General features: G+C 40.9%; 2 protein-coding genes across 2 annotated transcripts in view; one reads left to right on the top strand and one right to left on the bottom strand.

The window, feature by feature from the left end:
* Nucleotides 1-14,527, bottom strand: part of KIAA1257 (KIAA1257 ortholog) — a 258,103-nt gene that overhangs the window by 129,752 nt on the left and 113,824 nt on the right. Inside the window, exons 4-5 of the mRNA XM_030569774.1 lie at nucleotides 10,434-10,557; nucleotides 2,422-2,561 (exon numbers count right to left, since the gene is read on the bottom strand). The gene's annotated coding sequence lies outside the window, so the exon portion shown is untranslated. The remainder of the gene's footprint in view (nucleotides 1-2,421; nucleotides 2,562-10,433; nucleotides 10,558-14,527) is intronic.
* The window catches only part of EFCC1 (EF-hand and coiled-coil domain containing 1), a 91,506-nt gene that overhangs the window by 30,039 nt on the left and 46,940 nt on the right, over nucleotides 1-14,527 (top strand). The window lies entirely within an intron of this gene.

The following is a 14,527-nucleotide window of genomic DNA, read 5'->3' as shown; positions in this document are numbered from 1 at the left end:
GAAACAAGAGCACAAAACAAATAGAAAAAAAGAAAAATAAAAAGTTGGTGGTTTAACTTTTTGTTTATTCTTAAAGTTAAAAAGCCTCTTTTTCTAATTAGACAAATGCAGCATTGCTAATTGTTAATGTACAGCATAGCTGATGGTCTGAACTTCAAAAAATTTGTTAATCCTTCAGATGTATTGTGGACTAATGAGACTCATGTAACTACTACTCATCTGGATTCTCAAATTTTCCATACTGATGTTCCCCAATATACTATCTGCATGTTAAGAATGCAAATATGAAACTGCTGACTATGGTTTATCAGTCAAATATGTGCTTGGTGTAACTCCATTGACTTCAGTAGAACTATATCAGGGATGTAATTGCCCCAAGTCCATACTGTTGCAGTTCCAAAGGAACAATTATAGTATGTATTGTGAATGGGGATTAAGAATTATGCATTAAAAGAGATTTATTTGTTTGCAAAAGGGAAGAAGTTTCTGTAATACATTAAATAAACAATGTATAAAGCTGTGTTGTTGGAATAAATGTGTCAAATTACTTCACATTTTTCTATCCCTTTAACACACTGCAGAACATACAATAGTTAAGATAAGAAGCCAAATTCACTTCTGCTATAAATCCGCTGAAGCCAGTGAAGTTCTACCAGGGATGAATTTGGCTTATCATATCTTAACTAAAGAAGGAAGTTTGGCTTCAGTTCAGAATTTCCCATAGTTAGAGGAGAAGCTGGAGCTGGGACTTAGGTTCATGATCATGCAGAGTGTGTTGCCTGGTGTTTGAAAACATTTGTGTTTGTTTGCTCTATATTTCAGTTAGGAAAATATGCTGTATGCCATGTGAGGCAGAGCAGTCATAACAATGTGTTTCTTATTTCATTCTAGAGGAATTGAGAGGGAAAAAGCATTCCCAGACTGATAGGGTGTAAGGCCCAGCTCCTCAAAGGTATTGACATGCATAACTCCCATAGAAATTAGTGGCAATTGGACAGACAGGAGGGGAATGAATGAAGGTGTGGAATGTGATGGGCAGGATGCAGAGACTTAGGGCTGGTCCAGACTAGGGGAGGAAAATCGATCTTAGATACGCAACTTCAGCTACATGAATAACGTAGCTGAAGTCGAATATCTAAGATCGAATTACTCACCCGTCCAGATGGCGCAGGATCGATGTCCGCGGCTCTCCGTGTCGATTCTGGAACTCCATTGGAGTTGATGGAGTTCCGGAATTGATATAAGCGCGCTCGGGGATCGATATATCGCGTCTAGATTAGACGCGATATATCGATCCCCGAGCAATCGATTTTAACCCGCCGATACGGCAGGGTAGTCTGGACGTGGGCTTAGGCCAAGACCCTCAAAGGTATTTAGGTACCTATTTCCTCCCTCACATTTTAAAAAATGTTTTCATTGCAAGTAATTTTTACAATAGAGCTAAGACAACCATTTCACTCTTTGTGGGGAACTATGACTTTCTTTTCTATGTTAAAAACTTGTTATTTAAAGGTCAGTGGCTATGACTGTTACATTCACGGCATACATCCAGACAAATTAGATAAAACTATATACTCTTGCTGAAAGATTGCAATATATATTCCTGGGAGAATTCTGCACAAAAAAAATAAAAATTCTGCACACAATATTTTAAAATTCTGCAAATTTTGTCAAACCAACAATATAATCACACCAGTTTCAATTAATTTGGTAATTTATTTCAAAATACTTGTCAGCAAGTATGTCTGTAACAACACAGACAATAAAAAAGATTCAGGAAATGTTTTTTGACAAATAGATTCCTTGCTAGGCATATTAATACAGAAGTCGGAGTAATAATTCATTTAAATTACAATGCAGAACTGTATTTCCCATACTCCTCAGAAACCATGCAAAAGCTTGGGGGAGTCAGGGGTAACAGAGGAGCTAAGGGAGAGGGAAATAATTGCTGGGAAGGACCCTGGATATGAAAGTGGAGGGCTGTTGGGTATGGGTGGGAAAAGTATGGAACAGGTTTTGTTGGGGGGATGGATTTTTAGGGAGCATCCCCATGCAGACCCTGGATTACCCCTAGCCTCTCCTATTCAGTCAGGCACATCTGCCCCTGTCCCCATGTGTCCCTGCACCCCCTGTCTATGTGTCCCTCCACGCCTGCTCAGACACCACTCCCCGCATCCCCATGTGGCCCTGCACCCCCCTTCTGTCCACATGTGTCCATGCGCTGCCTCCACGTCCCCAGGTCTTTGCATCCCCACTCAGCCACCCCCTATCCCTATGTGTGGCCCTGCACCCCATCCCTCTCTGCCCATGTGGCCCTGCACCTCCACTCCCATTCAACCCCATCCCAGAATGTCCTCCCCCAGTAGCCTTTATGAGCCCCTGTATGACCCCACAACAGATCCACGATGTCTGTCTCCTGACCTGGCCCAACAGACACTGTGAAGAAATCAGGCTCTTTCTCTTCCCTGGCTGGCCGGGAGCAGCTGCTCTGTTCTAGTGCCCCAGCACCATCTGGTGGGTAAAAGGCAGAACTGCAGCAGCTTTTCAGCAGAAGCTGTTTTCTGCAAAAAAATTAAAAATATGCATGGCCCATTAAATATGTGCACGTGCAGTGACACAGAATTCCCCCAGGAGTAAATGTACAGTATTTCTCAGAATTCAGAATGATGACACACAAGAACCGCAAAACAGAAGGAGAAAGCAGGCTGGCCCTAAAAACAGAGAGGCACAACTCAGCCTGTCTTATTCTAGGCTGGGTGCCTGCAAACTGAGGCGATGTCTACACTACAGCTTATGTTGACATAATTTATGTTGCTCGGGGGATGAATAAATCATCTCCTCTTAGCGACATAGGTTATACTGACATAAGCACCAGTGTGGACAGTGCTATGTTGGCATGAGAGCGCCTCTTGCCAACGTAGCTACTGCTGCTTGCAGGGGCTGGAGTAGCTCTTGCCCTTTGGCTTAGAGCGGCTACATTAGAGAGCTTGCAGCAGCATAGCTGCACTGCTGCAAACTCTCTAATGTAGCCATGCTCTGACCCTGATTGCAGGCTTCCATGCAGAAACTTCTGCCTGCCAGCAGGACCAGAAAAACCCCTGAGAATTTAAAATTGTGATCTATCACTTGAACCCAGTTTTCAATACACCACTCCATGAAGAGAGTTCAGACACCTTAGCCAAAGGTGATAGCAGTTAGAGTGCTCAGTTATCTTACTTTAGAACTCTGTAGGCAGAGATCTGAATTGTTGTCAGGTGGCCTAACTCTGCAACACCAAAGGATGATACTGGCGACTGCATAGGCAAGTTATGCCAAATTTGCAGATACAGTTCACATACTTAGAAAATTAAACAGTGACATGTACACGCCCTAGTACCTGCTAGTATAGAATTGCCAACATTTTCACACTTGGGTCCCTAGCTCCATATTCAGGTCTGTATACGGGGTTGCCACTCACTGCTAGCACATCTCCTTGCGTCTCCATCTGGGAATGTCACTTTCATTGCATCAGGTGCCCCCCTGCTGCTCATTGCTGGCTCTGTGATAGTCCTTCTTTGGGTAACTTTACCCTCCAGCCAGGTCAATATTTTAGTTCACCTCTTCCAGTATTATGAAGTCCAAATGTCATCTCTAGACAGTGTTCAGCCCCAGCTTGGGGCTCTATGTCACGATACCGGTGGCTTGCAGGGGAGCCCAGGCCCACCTGCTACACTGGGTTCCAGCACAGAGCCTTTATAACCAGCAGTCCAAGTCCTCATTACTCGTCAATGTTACTGTTTCTGTTTCTCTGGGCTACTTCCTACCTAGCCTCCCTTTCGTCTCTTGCCTGCTTCTGGCTACTCTACTCATCATGGCTACTTCACTCCCTCCTACCCTCTTGCCAGACTCCTTGCTCTTAAAGCAGAATCTCAGGACTTAGCTCCCCCTGGACTTCCTCTTTGTCTTAGAGGAACTCTCATCCCAGGGAGTGACTGTAGCTTCCTTTGGTTTCAGCCTCCAAGCTTTACAGTGCTGTCCCAACCCTTCCCCAGCTGGGCTTCACCCTCAATTAACCCTGGTCCTCCCTCTTTCAGGTGACACCAGTTAACACGACTGGTCTCTCAGGCCCTCATTAATCCTTTCAGGGCTGATGTGGGGTGCACATCTCATCACAAGGGTCCTTCAATGAAAAGTGGCCCAAATTTTCAGACTCCCATCATTGGGAGTGCTCTGAAAATCAAACCATTGTTACTTCAGTATCTAATTACAGAAGTAGCAGTTTAGTTTGAGGAACACAATTTTGAAAATGTTGGCCTCTATGTACGTGTGCGCACGCACACATTTGTGTATGTATGTATGAGAGAAGCAGAGCAAAAAAAAGTCAGACAGAGTAGCGTAAGGTGTTTTCTTTAATTCAAAAAAAAGAAAAAAAAAAAGATGAGCCCACAGATAAAATACAAGGAAGGGCTGGGACTGGGAGAAAACTGTAAAGGGGCAAATAACTATTTCCTCCTCCCTTAACTTCACACTGTAACTCGTTCTGAGTTTTTATTCTGAAAGGATGATGGGTGGCAAGTTGAGAGGTAGGAGGGGAGGGAATAGTTGGTAACCTTTTCTGTCGTCCCCCACACCCAGCCCATCTGACAGAGGCCTCCCATGAATTCCTACCTCCCTGTCCTCCATCCCACTTCAGGAGTCTTGTTTTGTTACTCTAAAAATCTGCTTTATCTAACCACAAAAGAAACAAGATATGGTCTGAGCACAGAACTAGGAATTAAGAACTCCTGAGTTTTAATCTCAGCCCAGATGCACTTAACGGCTCTGCCTCACTTTCTCCATCTATAAAATAAGGTTAATAATATCTACCTACTTGTGAAGATTAAAATTTCTAAAGCACTTGGAAGAAAAAGAACTCTAGTAATTTATTAATAGAAACCTGCTGTCAATCTGCTTTATTCCTTCCAGAAGTAATAGGGAGAGGTTGCTGTGGAATATATCTGAAATCACTTATATACTGCATGAAAAAATATCTGCGTAACTCATTGCTATGGGATAGCCTTGAGGCCAAGAGTTTAGCAGGATTTAAAAAGGGATTAGATAGTGATACGGTTAACAAGGATATTAAGAGATTATAATAGCAAATAGTACCAAGAAGCTTGTAGTGATACAAACCCGCCTTCATGGCAGAAGCAAACCTCTGACTATTGGATGTTAGATGGAACTGTCCCCAACACTGTCTATTGCAGGATTGCTTGCACCTTCCTCAGAAGCATCTGGTCCTGGCCACTGTCAATGGCAGGATATCGGACTAGACAGAACATGGGTTTGATCCAGTATAGCAATTTCTAAAATTAGTATTCCCTGCCTTCAGGGTTATGTTTTCATCATCCATACACTAGATCCTTTTTGACTGACATCAATTGTGTCATCCCAAATCATTTAATCTATTTCAGTTCAATTCTTAGACATTGTCCATTGGGGTTACAAACCAGCACACGCTGTTCAAGGTTGTTTCTGTTTTGTGATGAAATTATCCTTTTGTATTAATGCAGTATAGGCCTGATCCAAAGCCCATTCAAGTCAATGGGAGTCCAGTGTGTTCATATGGGATATTGTAAAACTAACGAACTCTTTTCATTATCAAGAGAACTCTGAATATCAAACAGACATTTACAAAGTGACCATTAATCTTTGAGGGAGGTACAGGCAGAAATAAAGTTATTAGCAGTTTAGTAAGTGTTGTGCTATAGTAGTCCTTCCCATGTGATTTAGGTGCTCTCTGAGTGCTTAGAACAAAGCAAAGTCTTGTATCAGACTATAGAGGAGTAAGTTGTGATCCCAGACAACCATCTGCATATCGCCAGAGGTCTGTAGCACAGTCTGCCTTTATGGATTTTCATTTTAGTTCTTTTCATATATAAAGCATCTCTCCAGTGCTTTTGGTGCTGGAAAATAAGTAAAAATACTAAATAGAACTAAAATTCAGGTAATAAACCAAGTGTCATAAACCAACTGCCCAACTAGGGCATTCATGTGCAAGTGCATTAGCAGATTCTACCTGTTACTAAAACCAAGTTTTAAGGACAGCTTTAGGCCCCCAGAAAAAAGAAAGAGCATTTAAGTACAGCTCGCTGACTTTAAACGCTAAAATACATAATTATTTTGGATTCCAGAGCCTTCACTCACGATACTTACCCTGACATTCTTTAGTAGATGAGTTTATTGCAAGGTGTGAATTTAAATTTTATAAAGGAATTTTGCACAAAGCCTGAGGGTTTTTATTTTGCTTTTCTGGATTTAATCAAATGTATAGTATGAACAAGAGTCAGATTTGTTGCATAGAAATGGTGCTGGTTTGATTTCAAGACCACTCACATAGAAATGCTATGTCTCTTAAATATACTGGGCATGATCTTGAGACATGCTAACTTAGCACCCTCAGTTCCCACTGACACTGTTGCAGCCCACTAACTTTAGAGAGAATTGAGTGCACTCAGCCTGTCTCCGAATTAGACCCATTAGTCATAATGAAGTAGGCAATCCAGTTGGTTCCAGTGAAGGAACAGCTACAAGAATCAGCCTGATCAGATTCTAGGCGTATTAACAGGGGCGGCTCCAGGCATCAGCACACCAAGCACGTGCTTGGGGCGGCAAGCCACTGGGGGCACTCTGCCGGTCGCCGCAAGGGCAGTAGGTAGGCTGCCTTCAGCAGCTTGCCTGTGGAGGGTCCACTGGTCCCGCGGCTTCGGCGGACTTCCCGCAGGATTGGGGCGGCAAAATGCCTAGAGCCGTCCCTTCATATTAAAAAAGATCTTTAAGGCTTGAAGAGACTGAATGCAGGGTCTTTAAAAAAAAGAACAGTAAGAAGTGAAATTCTCTGAAGCTGGCAGTCACATAAACATGTTATGAATTGGCATCTAGTGTTTTCTCCTACAGTATAGTAAAGTTATGATCCTATCAAAAGAAAAGCATCATGATTGCTGCTTCAGCATCACAACATTTCAAAATCCACTTTGTCACACAGGAGATGACAAACTTGTCAAGTAATCCTGTCTTGTTCAGAAAAAGACTTTACAGCTATCAACACTGTTTGACCTCTCAGACTCGGCCATGGGAAAATGGACAGCCCTGAAGCTTTAAATGTGGTTTCTTTCCTAAATCCTATGGGAAGCCTTTGGGTCTTTTTAACCCCATGTATATGGTCACAGTCTGAATTTATTATACTGTAAACAGAGGAAATAGCCTGTCTATTCACTCACAAATTACTAACATCTGTTCCGTCTACTGCTATAATGTTCCCTAAAATAATGCACTAAAAAAAAAAATCTTCTGGGATCCCTGTCCCACCCTTGCCCCAGACTGCAGGGCTTAAAAGGGACCAACATATTGTCAAAGTCATTGTGCTGTGCCATTAAACCACAGTTCTACAGATAATCAGGTACTGCATTGGCAAAATTAACTTTAAAGGCAGAATTCTGTGAAATCTGTTAAAAATCACCCTTCTTAGATACAATGGTGTTTGAAGCAATACATCTTGGAAGAGTATTAGCAGCCTAATCTCTCTCTCCCTCAACCTCAAAAAATACTTACTGATACATTAAGAAATGGGTGACATTTTATAGGTGAGCAAAATTTTTCTTTATAGAATCTTGTGCAGATTTTTTCCCCATCTACATAGGTGTATATCCCAAGATTTATGTTCATTTTCATTTAAAGTGAAACATGGTTGAAACCACAAATTCTATCTGTTTTTCAATCATTTTTGAAATCATATTAAACTGCAAGTTTCACACAGTTTTAATGTGACACCATTAATCACCTAAAGTTCACTCAAAACTAGCCCCTGGAGGCTTAAAAATAGAGATCTGTTTATGCTACCAAATTCAGATGTGGATTTTTAAAGACCCCCAACGTTTGCGGAGGTTTGGGTGTGGAGCCATTTCTACTTAAAATGGTAAAGATATTTTATTGTTCTTATTATGGCAGGAACAAAAGGCCCCAACCAAAATGTGGTCCCCCTTGAACTAGTTACTGTAGAAACTGTCCCTGCCCCAAACTGCTTAAAAACTTCAGTTTGATCTTTCAGTAAAACTGTTTTGCCTTTCAAGTTTATAACTAAAACTGGTCCAAAGTGAGCTTCACATCATTTGGGATTTCTCCGCAAACTTTTCACCATACTGTTTAGCTGTTTGTTAAAGCTAATGCACCCCTGTCATTTTATGTTAGCATGGAGGTTGGAATGGAAGGAAAATGTGGCAACAGAAGCCCATACACAGCAGAATGTACTATCTCTGTATACAACTTAAATATAGTACCTGCATCCCATTGGTATGGTATTTCTGGTTTTGTAATTGTAGAGGGAACCCTTAGTTCTTCCACAGCTTTGACTAATGTTACGGTTTTGTATACATGTGATGTTGGAAATTAGAATCTGATAAATGACTTCAGACTGATACATGGTATCTGTAAAAGCCATCTGAAAGCAAAGGTGGCACCAAATCAGTCTCCCTGAGCAGCATAGTTGAAAATATTGACTGGAGAGCAGCAGATTTTTCCTTTGTTGGATTTATATTCTCTGTAGGATTTTCCTTTTTGATTTGTTTCATTAAGTCTTCAATTTCATTTTAGGAGAGGGGTAGTTTTTTTCTTGACAGAGAACAAATTGCTGTCTGAGGGGCATTACCAGAATAGGCAATCCCAAAACATTACCCTTCCCTCACTTGTTTGCGTTAAAGCATCTACTTGATATTATAAAACTTTGCCACTCTCTGAAACAAGGGCAACAGCTGTGCTAAACGCCCACCCCTCAGCCAGGCAGCCATCACCAATAAATCTATTAAAAAACCCTGACTGGATTTGTCGTCATACTGGCTCCACACACACATGATTTGAACATGGGTTTGCACATTGTGTGTTCCTCTGCAGTCCCTTCTTAGCTCCATTAGGAGAATGGAATTAATTATTTTTCTTAGTCATCTTCCATCTGAAGGTCATCAAGCATTCTATAAATGTTATTTAAGCCTCAAAATGTCCCTTGGAGGTGAATGAGATTGAGGCATGGTGCTTCACAGAATAGAAATGCAGCTAACTTCAGTCATTGCCTGCCTGCTTCATTCTTTTGAGGCAGCAGAATGAAAAAAGCAGATCAGTTTACAAACATATCCATGATCCGGTTCCCTGTTCGGGGTCTCTTGACTAAGATTTTAACTAGTGCTGTGAAGCCATGCGAACCAGATTAGTTGAACATGGAAACCAAACTAAATATCAGCAAAAGAAGTTTTGTATGAAATTTAGCCCAAGTGAATAAGCATGTGTCTGTGAATAAGCGGAAGACTTTTGATTTCTGCAGTTCTGTTCTGTTTTGTATAATGGCTAGTGACATTTGGTCACATTATAGGTCTTCTGGGATGACAAACCCTTGAAAAACCACATGCAGTCGCACCATCATTTCAGATACTAAACAGTGTCTCTGCTCTCCCCCTTCCCCCACTCTCCTGGATTTCTAATGGTTCTGTAGATATCACATTCAGGCTGAAATCTAGCAGTAATAGGAGAGTGAGCACTGTGTCAACCAAAATTCAAGATACTAAAAATTTTAGCTTTTCAATTAGTACATCCCATGCCCATTGAGATTTTAATTTACTTTTTCATATTGCTTTTTACAATATCACCAGAAAAATATGATTTACATTGAAAGCTAAATTCCTTCAACAAGACGACTTCCTTGCAAAAACTCATATGCAACCCTTGTGCCTCAAAAGATCTACATTTACACAGGTAAACTAGAGGATTGTGCTCACTGTCAGGAGTTATCATATAAAGATACCTCAAAGGGGCTGTATACTGGGACTGAACCTAGGACCCTCCACATCTAAAAACACAAGCCTGTGCTGGTTGAGCTAAAGGCCCACGTCCATTAACTTGAGGCAATTGGTGGACTAACTTTTGTGCATGGTCTCTAGCCACTAAAGGAGGACAAACTCTTACTGTGTTAGCCTTGCTTAGAACTGTATATGCTCAGTAACCCAAAATGGAAATTGGACACTTTGCAAACAAATATGGAGTTTTCCCAAGCCCGCTTGTGCACCTTCGTTGATGTTAAGGGTCAGACTTGTGAACACAAAAACAAAAAAATCATAGTATATAATAAGAGACCATATTTTAATGAACTCCTCAGTTTTGTTCTGTTGCTTTCCCTTTAAACAGTAGTTGACCTCATATGCTATAGACCCTAGTGATGTCAGTGAAATGACTCCCACTGATTTCAGTGGGCTTTATATCAGATCCTATGTGCACAGCTGTTCCTACCTTAAGCACAACAGGGTCGGTTAGAATTTGAGTCTCACCTGAACTTCCCAGCTATTGAGACAACAGAATATGACATCAGCAGAATATAGTTATAATTTCTCAGGATGGAGGTATCTGTCCTCTCATTGATTTATCAAATAACTCACATCGATGCTAAATCCTCTGCCCATCAGTGGGAATGCAGGTTTCTGAGGCTTTGACTTGGTCGCACCATTCCTCAGTATGGCGAGTGACAGCTCGATGGTGGCGTCTCTCCCCCCTGGTATTGAGCTGAAATTAACAACAAGAAATAGAAATAGTAATTAACCACCGAGTTTCAGATTTGATGCTGTCAAGGTTTCTTTCCCCACTTTGAACTTTAGAGTACAAAGGTGGGGACCTGCATGAACACTTCTAAGCTTAATTACTAGCTTAGATTTGGTAACGCTGCCACCAGCCAGAAATTCAGTGTTTGGCGCACTCCCTCTCCCCCTGCCCAGACTTTCCCCTCCCTGGGTTGCCTTGAGAGGCTTCACCAATTCCCTGGTGAACATAGATTTAAACTCCTTGGATCTTAAGACAAGGAGGAATTAACCATCCCCCCTCCGCCTCCCCTCCCCCCAATCCCTGGTGAGTTCAGACCCAATCCCCTTGAATCTTAAACAAGGAAAAATCAATCAGGTTCTTAAAAAAGAAAGCTCTTAATTAAAGAAAGAAAAGGTAAAAATCATCTCTGTAAAATCAAGATGGAAAATACTTTACAGGGTACTCAGATTCATATAGCCCAGAGGAAACCCTCTCTAAGATTCAAAGGTACAGCAAACAGAGGTAAAAATCCTTCCAGCATAAAGAAACATTCACAAGTTGAGAAAACAAACATAAGACTAATCCGCCTTGCCTGGCTACTACTTACAATTTTGACACATGAAAGACTGATTCAGAAAGATTTGGAGAGCCTGGATGTACGTCTGGACCCTCTTAGTCCCAAGAGCGAACAACGAACAAAACAAAAAGCACAAACAAAGACTTCCCTCCACCAAGATTTGAAAGTATCTTGTCCCCCTATTGGTCCTCTGGTCAGGTGTCAGCCAGGTTTACTGAGCTTCTTAACCCTTTACAGGTAAAAGAGACATTAACCCTTGACTATCTGTTTATGACAGATGCATATGGTCCTGCTGAAGGCTTTCATTGAGGGTCACACATTAAAAGTTTGAAGTCATACATTCCAGCTTCCTAAGACTATAAACCCAGATGAGTCAATAAATAGCACAATCTATAAACAGGGCACATTTAATGAACAATTTTTTAAAAATCTAAGCACCATCCTTCCTCAATAGGAAATCATTTTAAATTTGAGCCCAGGTAATGAGACCTTCAGTGTCAAACTGTACATGCCAGAAGGAAACTCCAGGTTCTAACAGCTTATACAAACCTAGATGAAAAGTATTCTGACCCTGAGTCAAATGCCAAACATCTTAATAGACTTAATTTGCCAGAACCTGATGAAATTGGTGGACACAATTAACTCTTTTGGAATGAGAGAAACCATTCAAGTTCTACCTGAAGACAAGCAGCTGCTGGACTTTTTTCTTAACAGTAATGATCCCCTTTGAACTAACCTTTGATCCAGCATAGCATTTCAAAGGACTGAAGTAAACAGTGCATTTTAATGGGATGTTTGGGCATTTACTTGCAAATCAGTAAGCCATTGCTTTTTACTCGTATGGCTTTCCTATGCAGCTCTGAACCCTCAACTCATGTCACTCTCATAACTATATTTAAATGAATTATTTTGAAAAATTCTGTGGGAGTTCACAAGGGACTTTCCCAAGAGATCATGTCCTAAATGAAGATACAATTTTAAATGCATCTGTAACTGATCTGCATGAGATGTTTTTTGCTTCTGTTACTAATGGACTGCTTGGTTTTTGACTAAAGGCTTGGGAGTGAAGGGCTTGGCTTCTCACGTCCAAACAAAAACTCCTGCTAGGAAATGAAGTTTACATTTACAAGTCTGGTCTCTCCTATGCCTGGTGTCTGTCAGTTCTGCACTGAAAGTTAATAGTGGCTCTGTCTACTAGCTGCTCCTATTAGATCTGAACTAAAGGTCAGTTCTTTTCCAGGTAGGGTGAGGACCTGAAAACATGCTACATTTATCTTACATATCCCAATTGTGCTCAGAACAAATGAAACTCAGTGAGCCCTTCCTGATGCAAACCAGACTTCCGCATGCTCATGGGATGCTTTCATCAATCCTTCAAAGAGATAAAACTTACAGCTGGCTTAGTTTACAAGCAAGAACTCTTATTTATTTATTTATTTATTTATTTAAATAACCCTTCCTGACATATGATGTTTATGATTTGGTGCCCTGTTTCAGAATTTACAGCTGGGGCTTCAGGCAAAGCAGATGGCATCCTCTATGACAGGGAATCGTTGCATGCGAAGTACTGACAGCACACACACAAAAGTTACTGATAGCGATACAGAATTAGAGAATTACATATTTGCTGAACTGGGTGACACACTGCACAGTGTCATGTAATTCTATAATGAAAAGCCTCATCATGACTACATGCAAGCAACTGAACTGAGTTAAGATTGCCATGAGAACTTTAACTTATTTTTTTTGAGCTTCTTTGTTCAAAATTTGAGGCTTACTGTTGCATCAATATAGCTTTTTGCTCTTTGATGATACCTGATTTTTTCTGTTTAAAACAAAGAATTTATTTAAAAAAAAGTATTGCATTTGCTATAAGGATTTACTATTGCTTTGTTTGCAAACTACCCAATAGTTATATCGGATAAAAAATGCATTTCATTTCCAGATGGGAAATGCACAGAGACTGTATTAAATCTCTTCTATCAGGAAAAGGTGGCAAAGACTGCTGACTTGGTTGGGGGACTAAACCTGAAAACAGTCTCACTGTTGAGGTATGCTGGACCTGATGGTTTCTGCTTTCATTTACCCTATTGATTTCAATTGAATTTCTCTTGATCTACACTACTTTTAATCTAGTCTTATACCAACCATTTAAAAGTATGTTAAGTCGCATCTTAAAGATCCTAGCAAGACAAGCTCTTTTTAAACCTCTGCCCATCATTTTACAGAGGTGTACGTATTTTAATCAAACTACAAAAAGCTAGACCTTTTCTTAGTATAATCTCGAGAAACAAAAATTAAAGGAGCAGGATTGCCAGCTGACTAGTATGATACAGAGTTTTCTTAACAATGTTTTAAAGGCCTGAGGTTAGTGAGGATTTTATTTTAAATATTACTTTAAGGACCTCTCATAACTTCAAGAAGGTAGTCAACTAAAATGTTTGGAATTAAAATTATGAGAACTTTCATTCTATACCCATTTTCCCTTGAGAACTGAGCACAAGATATGCATGTTAGCATGTGTGCCATTCCTAATCATTCTCAACCTGACAACACACTCACCCCTTTTCTAAAAACAGAGTAAATAAAGTAAGGCTCAGCTCAAACCTTCTCCCCAGGTTTGGCTGCTACTAGGGTTCCTCTTTCAGAACTGTTCAGCCCACATCCTAGATCTTCCTTCCCTAAAGGACCTCTTCTACACCTCCTTTTGACCAGGTGGGGCAATGAATCCCCTCTCTCTGCAAGTTAGCAGAACCCATTTAACTCTTCCATAGCAGGATCAACACTTGCTAACAAGGTGGGATGTTTCAGACAAACATTACAAGCCAGTTACAGCACTCCACAACAAAGCATAGAACACTGACCAATTTCTTAATGGTTGGTGGGAACTGGGAATTGTAAGGGTTTGCAGAGGAGTCAGTGAGGGCTTTCAAATTGGAGGATTAGGAAGGTTTCTGGTAGCAGAGACTCTTAGGTAGATCAAATCCTGACCTTATCCCAGGAGTAGGGGTTGGGTTGTGGGAAACCAAGGAGGGTGTTGAGTCAAAGATTGGGTTGGAAGAGATCAGCATTTGGAGTGTTAGGGTCTCATTGTGGGCTGAGGGAGATGAGGTGTTTTTACCTTCTGTTCTCAGTAAAGTTAGCGCATACTGAGTGCTCTGAGGGTTAAACATACAGTTCTCAATAGCTTCCGTATTAAACCACTTCCACTCTCGACTCAAAACAAAATGATAAAAATATCATTTTTCTGTTGGAGTCCTGTGATGTTTGGTTTAATCAGCTGCTTTCATAGCAAGACAATACAACTGGTGTCCACCTATGGCCTGTGTCTCCAGCAACTGTGTTTATTTTAGGTCTTCCTCCTTGTGCCATGCTACA

This window comes from Gopherus evgoodei, chromosome 7 (assembly GCF_007399415.2).
Source record: "Gopherus evgoodei ecotype Sinaloan lineage chromosome 7, rGopEvg1_v1.p, whole genome shotgun sequence".
Lineage (NCBI taxonomy): Eukaryota > Metazoa > Chordata > Testudines > Testudinidae > Gopherus > Gopherus evgoodei.
The sequence above is the reverse complement of the archived record's forward strand: the minus strand, read 5'-3'. Positions and strand labels throughout refer to the sequence as shown.